The 9,294-nt window shown below is 36.2% G+C and overlaps 1 pseudogene; it reads right to left on the bottom strand.

Annotated features, from left to right (window-relative positions):
• Nucleotides 1–4,286: 4,286 nt before the first annotated feature.
• Nucleotides 4,287–9,294, bottom strand: part of LOC103203802 — a 33,556-nt pseudogene continuing 28,548 nt past the window's right edge.

The raw sequence follows: 9,294 nt of genomic DNA, 5'->3' as shown, positions 1-9,294 counted from the left end.
CTTCCAGATTTTATTGTATCGCTTTTCCTTGGAATGGGCACAAATGTGGATTTCTTCCACTTGGTTGGCCAAGTAGCTTACTGTCTTCCAAATTCTTTGGAAGTGAGTACTTCCAACATTACATCTATTTGTTGAAACATCTTAATAGGTATTCTGTCTTTCTCGGAACCTGGTTTTCACCAATACCTTCAGGGAAGCTTAGACTTCTTCCTTCTGTGTCATCAATTCTTTATCATATACCACCTCCTGAAATGACTGAACATTGACCAATTCTTTTTGGTACCATGTCTCTTTGTATTCCTTCCATTTTCTTTTAATGCTTCCTGTATCATTCAATACCTTGCCCATAGAACCATTCAATACTGAAATTTGAGTCTTGAATTTTTCCTTCAGTTCTTTCAGCTCAAGAGAAGTAGAATGTGTTCTAGCTACTGGTTAACTTTTACTCTGTTTCCTCTTCATCTCCTTAACAGCTTAACTGTACCTAGCCTGGACTGAACCTATTGATTTTTAGAAACAAAATTGTCTCCATCTATATAAACAAAATAAGTGCTTGCATAAATCCAATATATTTTAAATGATCAGTACTTTACTTAATTATTTGTTTATTAACAGCATCATGTACAAATAGGGTCTGTGTGACACAAATAGTTATGTGCTCAACTATTAACAAAAATGTTGTTGGTTTGAATGCAGAGGGGCATTAGAACACAGGCCTGGTGATCTGCTTTTAAAAGTCACAGCCTCAGAAACCCTATGGATAAGTTTTACTCTGCACACATGGGATTTCCATGAATCAGAATTGATCCAATGACAACTAACAACAACATTTGAATACACATATTTCAATGACATTTATTCCTGACTACATGTATTTCAGTGTATTATAAAGAATTTTTTTTTTTTTTTTTAATATTGCTACTTCTATTATGGGAGCTCTGGTAGCATAGTGGCTAAGACACTTGCCTGCTAACCAGACGGCTGGCGGTTCAAACCCACCAGCCACTCCTCGGAAGGAAGGTTGGGCAATCCTACTTCCGTAGTGATACTACCTCGGAAACCCAAGGAGGGGTCGCTATGAGTCGGGTTTGACTCAACGGCACATAACAACAACAACAACAACTTCTATTATGCATTTTAATTTTCAAGTTTAGTGGTAATTTGACAGCAAATGATGATAAATATAAACCATAAATTGTAAATTAGTGTTCTAATATGCTAGTATTAAATCCCTCATATTTGTTTAGCAATTTGTGAGATATAAACTGAAAAACAACTTTCACTTCCACTAATTTATTTTATAAACAAATACTCTCAACTCAAATTCATTAAAATTTCCTACTGTGTCATAATCTTTATAAGGTGAGAGAAAATAAATGGGTATATTTTGTTTGCTTCTGTATGTCTTGAAGTCCAAGTTGTTCTGTGGTAGTTAGTCATTTCTGACTCATAGCAAACATATAAAATAGAGTAGAACTTCTTCATTGGGTTTCCTCAGCTGAAATATTTCTGGAAGAACATAGCCAGTTCTTTTCCCTTACTGAGTAGCTGATGGATTTGAACTGCTGACCTTTCATTAACCAGCTGATCTCTTAACCATTGCACCACCAAGTCTCCTTCTTGAAATTTCTAGAACATAGCAAACCCACTGACATCAAGTGGGTTCCAACTCATAGCAACCCCCATTGGGTTTCCAAGGAAGTAAATATTTATGGAAGTAGATCGCCCTGCCTTCCTTTTGAGGAGTGTCTGGTGGATTTGAACCACCAACTTTCTGGTTAGCAATCAAATGCCTTAGGCACTGAGCCACCAGAGCTCCTTAGAACATAGTAAAGGTTAGACTGATATTTGTTGATTAATTATTTGATTTACTGAATGATTAGCAAGAGTTTATGGAAGAAATTCATCTCCAATTAGTCTTTCAAAGAAGATGGAATTATTTTACTACGTGAGAGTGGGGTGGGGGCTTGCTTCAGTGTCTAACTGCAAGTTTGCTGACATCTGCAATCATCCTTAATTCCTTTCATCCAAGAAGACCGATGTGTCCCTTTTCCCTTTAAAACCAGTATTTTCACTAGCTCTCGTAATACCATCTCCTGCTGTCCCCATTACCAGACTGACCTACCCAATATCTGATCTCTGTTGTCATTTTGCTCCCTCTACTAAACACATGTGCTCACCTTTTAAACATCTATGTCCCCCTGTGATCCAGGATCACTTTTCATAGGACTCCCTGTTTTCCTGTCCACTCAAGCTTTAGAGTTGTCTGCTTTTTGACACTCCCTTCCTTGCTTTTCTGTTCATCATTTAGACAGGATTTTATTCCTACCACTCTTTTTAAATTCCTCTGTCATCATCACAAAAACGGCAAATTTTCAAAGTGCATGTTTACTTTCTGCCCTTATATTTTTGCTTTTTTACAGCCTGGTAACAGTCAAACACTCCCTGTCTTCTTAAAACTCTATAATCTATTGTCACTATCAAAATTTTCTCTTCCAGCTCTCTGATCAATCATTCTTTGCCCATTTATTTGTAAACTGTTTGAGCTCTTCCAACATCTTCTCTGGCATATGTCAGTGTTTCTTAAACTTCTGGCTTTAACCCACTGTTATTTTCATTCTATGTCCTTTCACTGGGTGTGTCCTGTACTCTGATGATTTTAACTATCTCCTCTATGCCAATAAACTCAATAGTTTTCTTATGCTTATTGCAAAAGTATTATTGCTTATTTCTTCTATATTTCCATGTCTCATGACTACACACCAGGTAGAAAGTAGAAGAAAAGAGGCAGGTACATAATTTCTTTTGACATTCAATGGCTAGAATTAGAACACCTGGCCACTCCTATGGCAAAGAACATTGAAATTTGTAGTCCTTGTTTAAGAAGCCATTTGAAGTTAGTCTAAATTTTTTTTAACTTTTTATCTCAGTGAAATTTTACAAATCAGATTCATTTTGTATTCAACAGTTAATAGACATTTTGTTTTGTGACACTAGTTACATTCCCCACAGTGTAACAGCTCACCTCCCACTTCCTCCCTATAGTTACCCTTGCCCTGTATCCTTCTTGCCTTTGCCTATGGATTCCTGTTTTCCTACTTTATCTTCGTACAAATGCTCCCTTTCTAATCTCCCATGATTTATTGTTCTAAGGAGTGTATTTCCATGGTGTAGATGTTCAGTTTGTAGGCCTATTTATTGTTAGGCTGTGAGTTAAGCTATGGGAGTAAATTCAATTCCATGCCTGAAGGAGGAATCAGGGCCAAAGTCTTGAGGGTTTCACCACTTTATATTAGACCAGTAAACCTAGTCTTTTTTATGATTTGAGGATTGTTCCACATTTTTCTCCCACTCTATGAAAGATCACTAATTTTGAGCCCTTTTCAAGTGGTTGTCATTGATTGCCGGGCACTATGTAGTTCTTCTTGTCTCAGAGTCATATAGGTTGAGGTTCTCATGGTCTATTACTCCTTTGGACTAACTGTTTCTGTGTGTCTTTGATTTTCTTCACTTTTCTTTGCCCCACATGAGGAGAGACCAATAGTTGTCACTTAGATGGCTGCTTGCAAGCTTTTAGGACTCCAGTTGTTACACACCAAAATAAGATATAGATAATATTTTTGATAGTAGTAGTTCCTGCCATAATTACACTATTTTAACTTTAAAACTTCATTGCCTGGTATGTTCCTGTATGCAAATTTCTTATTTTCCTAGGAAACCAGGGATCTAAAACTTTGCTGAAGTTATTTTATGACTTACTCTGATTTTAAAACTCAGGTTAGTCCATGATCTAAACACGGTTCTGGGAAATGCCTTTAGGAAGAATCATTTGTAATAAATTTAGCCCAGATGGTGAGTCTTTATATTCTAAGTATTACCAAGGGTTAGTTTTTCTTTTGCCCTAGAAAATATAAAACTCAAATTGCTCTATTTTTCAAAAAGTGGTTTATTTATTCTATAGAAGGACTCTAGTTCTTATACTACATTTGCTTCAACTGCTTCACTTTTTTTTCACTTTATTAAAATACTGAGTTTATTTCACATGTATGTTTGTATGTTTTTGTCTCCCCACCATTTCCACTTGTCTGACCACTGCTACTACTGTGTCCTATCATAACATTCCATATATAGTTAAAACCAAGCAAAGGATGGAGTTCCATCTTTAAAGACTAAACAGGCATTTTGGATAACACATTCTTGGCAAAGGAACCTGGACAACATTTGTCATACATGGTTGGGAAAGTTCTCACTCTGCACTATAAAAAAGGACAGTCAGCTATCAACTGTTACAGAAATGAATTAAGATGGAAAATTTTAAGAAACCGTTTAAACTTTTTTTTTTTTTTAACTGACTTCCTCCACTGCCAGAGATCATGAATAGCCTCCTGGTCAATCATCCAGAAGCAATTCTTCACACAATTGATGAAATTGCCTTTCATATGGGAAGAGAACCACCTTTTTCTATACCTGCTTGCATTTTTGCTTTAATGTCTTCTACAGAATTAGGTCCTCTTGGATGTCTTGCATTTTTGCTTTAATGTCTTCTACAGAATTAGGTCCTAAACTTCTTTTAGGAGTTTTTTCTTCTTTTTTGAAGGATTCTTGACCTCTTGATCTTGGTGTTAATGGTTTTGAATCTTTTGCATTCTGGTTTAATTTTTGTGCAGTTTTGTCTCTATTATCCCCAACAGATTTTTTTCATTGGAGCTTTTTCTTCAATTTCATCATCATCAAATCATCATCATCATCATCATCATCATCACATTTTCATCATTATCATCATCATTGTCATTGTTATCATCATCATCTTCATCAGCAGCAAGTTTTACTTTTTTCTGTGGAGACTTGTTACTACTGGCAGGCACAGATCACTTTCCTAATATATTTATGAGCTTCACATCCTCCTCCTCTTCATCATCTTACTCTGCTGCTTCTTCTTCCACAGCTACTGAGTTCTGTCCACTGATATGCACAGGCCCTGAGCCACACTTCAACTGTAAGACCACAGGCGGTGTTATTTCAAGGCCCTCAAGGAAGACCATTGGCTGTACAGACATTTTCAAAGTTGCCAGTGTTACTTTAATTGGGCTGCCTTCATAATTTATTGCCTCTGCTTCAACAATGTGCAATTCATCATTTGCACCAGCCCCTAAACTGACCATTCTTAAAGATAACTGGTGCTCATTTTCATAATTATCCACCTAAAAGTGATAATCTTTGTCAGCCTTTAGTTCACAACCAAAAAGACAGTTTTGGGGCCTTAGGGGGCTCATGTCCACATCCTTTAAATCTTCAAGGAGGTGGTGGCACACACTTAGGTGGGGGAGAAGAAGAACAGAGATAAACCACTACTGTTACTCAGAACAGCCTCGCAGGACGGAATCACACCAGGGCTCAACTGCTTGACTTTTAAGACCATTGTAAGGAGGTAAAAATATCATCCATGTCTTTTTTGCTAAATTCTGAGAATAGCGCTGGTTTGGTTCTCAGGTATCAGACATTCTCATCACATTTGACCTAACAAACTTGAAAAATGTTTTCCACAGAAACTTGACAGAAGGGAAGAAAATCAGTATCATTTTAAACGTGCCTGAGCAGTCTTGAAAGTCCTAATGAGACAAATATTTGAGAACAGTGACATTAGTGCTGAAATTAAGCTTGATGATGGTTTGGAAATTTCAGTTCAGTTTTAATTCCTTTATGAATACAAAGATCCATAATAGGAGAGACACAAAAGAATTCTAAAAATGCTGGAAAACTTGTCAGTGTTATCTATGAAAGCTCTCTCAAATGAAGTGAAAAGACACACACTCTAAAATTGACTTCCTTTCTTAAGCAAAACTATGTGTATATAGGGCTAGTGGTTATTAAAGAAAAATCCTCTTTAGTCTCCCCTTTAGTCTTTTAGTGGGAAAAAAAATGTAGATTTCGGACTAGAACAGTCTCTGTTCTCCTGTCTTCCTCTTCCACACCTATTCCCTCAGTGAATTTGTAAACTCTGAGACTCTTCTAAATCTTTATCCTCAGCTCTGACATTCACTACAAGTACAATTAGAAAATTACTTTTCTCAACTGGTCATCCTCCCTTGCATACATGCTGCCATCACAGATGGCATCTTTCTGCAACCAAATTCACTATATTTCCTGAAATCAAATATTTTTCACCTACTTATTTCTCCCACGGATCCTTCTGTCTTTTAGCATACTACTTCAACCACCAGATTATATTATCCCATGGCCATCCTCTTGTTACAGTTTTTTTTTATTATGAAAATTTTTATGGTTAGTATCTTGTTAGACATTTGAGATATAGTGACACATGAAAAACTTTCTAAGCACAATTAACAATTACTACAAAAGAAATTGTATGTCCAAGTTTTCCATTCTCATAAAAAACAAAACACTTAGATATACCAATTTTCATTCTAACTCATCTCCTGAAGAGAGATTAATATATAATTCTCATTCAACTTCTTACTTGCCATTTTATACTTATTTATTCTTCCACCATGAGTATGAAAGTTCAATTTATTGATTGCTGTGGCTCCTTCTGAATCAAAATTGGAAGAAGACTCATTAAGAACCTGTGATTTGCAAATGACACAACCTTGTTTGCTGAACATGAAGATGACTGGAAGCATTTACTAATACAGATGAAAGATGACAGCCTTCAGTTACATTACACTTCAACATAAAGAAAACAAAAATCTTCACAACTGGACTAATAAACAACATGATAAATGGAGGAAAGTTGGAAGTTGTCAAGAATTTCATTTTACTTGGATCCACAATCAACAGGCAAGGAACCAGCAGTCAAGAAATCATACAATTTATTGCACTGGGCAGATCTACTTCAAAAGACCTTTTTAAAGTGTTAAAGAGCTAAGATGCTGCTTTGGAGATGAAGGTGGGCATGGTTCAAGTCATGGTATTTTCAATAGCCTCATATGCATGCGAAAGCTGGACAATGGATAAGGGGCACTACAAAAGAATTGATACATTTGAGTTGTGGTGTTAGTGAAGAATATTCAACGTAGCACAGATTGCCAGAATGAACAAATCTGTCTTGGAGGAAGTACAGCTGAAATGCTCCTGAGAAGCGATAATGGCCAGACTTTGTCTCTCATACTTTGGTCATGTGATCATAAGAGAACATTCCCTAGAGAAGAATATCATGCTTGGTAAGGTAGAGAGTCAGCAAAAAAGGTGAAAACTCTCAAAAAGATGAAATGATGCAGTGGCTGTGATAACGTGTTCAAGCATGGCAAAAATTGGCAGGATGGTGCAGGACTAGGCAGTGTTACATTGCACATAGGGTTACTATGAGTCAGAACTGACTCCACACAAACTAACAACAACAAACAAACAACAACAAAAAAAAAAACATGGCCCCTTCTACACATATATAAATGTCCACCCATAGATATAATATATATATATATAGCATTTCTATGTAGCATTTTCCTAAACCCTAGCCCAATTCATTCTCTCATTATTTAACCTTTTAAAACATGGGTTTTCTAAAGTTGGAATGGTTTATTCTGAACCAATAAGAAGCTTGGCTTTGGTTTTGTTTTACACCAAATTTGCAATAATTACTTTGACTTTGACTCACAAGGCACAAATCCCAGTATGAATAGTCTAAATAAATGTTAGTCTCACTTGATGTAAGACAAAATATGACAAGTAATGTGTAAGAATAATGGTTAGGTGAGATAAGGCCTACCACTTACTATATAAGGTAGGTGTCATTTGTGTTTGTTGCAGTCAGCATTAGGAACCATTACACAGAATTTAGAATGCAGGAAATATTCAAGGGAAAGATAGCTGGGGAAAAAAAAAAAACGTGTTAAATGCAACATTGAACTAATCTACACGTCCTCTCACACAGATATCTGTCTCATTAGTTTTTGCTTATGTTGTCTTCCTGTAATGCTTTCTTTCTAGACTATTTCTATCCTAAATATACTCAAAGATCAACTCAGAACCATCAATAATGACTTATGCTTAGCCTGAAGTTCTAGTAAGTTCTAATCATTAAGTGTTCTCTAATTGGTTGTAACTCATACTGACCCTCTGTACAAAACCATGAAACACTGTGCCACCCTCATAATCACTGCTATGTTTGAGGTATCGTTTGCAGCCACTGTGTCAGTCCATTTTGTTTAATGGTCTTTCTCTTTTTTCCTTTTGTGATGCTTGAATTTTTTTTTAATTCTTTTAGCTTTAGAAATACTGAGCTTGTTCTTCCTTTTTGGGTTTCTAACTCCAAGTCTTTAATTATAATACTTTCCTTTGTCTTCTAAATACGCCCTTGGAAATCTTCTACTTGGCTTTTTACTTCATCTCTTCTATTCACTTTAGCTGCCGTTGTTGTTGTTATGTGCCTTCGAGTCAGCCCCAACTCAAGCGACCTTTCCTTAGGTTTCTGAGGGGTATCACTACGGAAGTAGATTGCCCAACCTTCCTTCCAAGGAGTGGCTGCTGGGTTTGAACTACCAGCTTTCTGGTTAGCAGTCAAGTGCCTTAGGCAATAAGCTACCAGAGCTACTCTCTGTTTAAGATCAAGTTTCATAGTCTCAGCTGACATACATTTTGGTCTTTTCTTTCTTCCTTGTCTTTTTAAAAATCTTTTGCTTTCTTCATGTATGCTATCCTTGATCTCATCCCACAATTATCTTCAGTCATTAGTGTTCAATGCATCAAATCTATCCTACAGAAGGTCTCTAAATTCAGGTGGGGTATACTCAAGAAGGCGCTTTGCCTCTCATGGACTTGTTTTAATTTTCTTCAGCATATGAGCAAATGACAGTCTGTTCTACAGTCAGTCCCTAGCCTGTTCTGACTAATAATACTGAACATCTCTCTTCACAAATATAGTCAATTTAATTCTTATATATTTCATCCAGTGAGGTCCACATGTATAGTTAGTCCCCTCTTACATTATTGCAAGAATATATTTCTAATGAATAAGTGGTTATACTCGCAAAATTCTATCATGTTTCTTTCACCAAGGCCATACTTTCCAACTACTGATCCTATATTTCTATTTCCAGCTTTCATATTTCAATCACTAGTAATTATCAATGCATTCTGATTGCATGTTTGCTCAATTTCAGACAGCAGAAGTTGGCAAAAATCTTCAATGTCCTCATCTTTGACATTAGAGGTTGGTACATAAATTTGAATAATGTTCATATTAACTGGTCATAGGTATATAAATTTTATCCTATCAATGACAGCCATGTATTTCAGGATAGATCTTTAAGTGTTCTTTTGGACAGCAAAAAAAAA

The sequence above is a fragment of the Orycteropus afer genome, unplaced genomic scaffold (genome assembly GCF_000298275.1).
Source record: "Orycteropus afer afer isolate SDZICR_OR568_19922 unplaced genomic scaffold, OryAfe1.0 scaffold00230, whole genome shotgun sequence".
NCBI classification, from domain to species: domain Eukaryota; kingdom Metazoa; phylum Chordata; class Mammalia; order Tubulidentata; family Orycteropodidae; genus Orycteropus; species Orycteropus afer.
The sequence above is the reverse complement of the archived record's forward strand: the minus strand, read 5'-3'. Positions and strand labels throughout refer to the sequence as shown.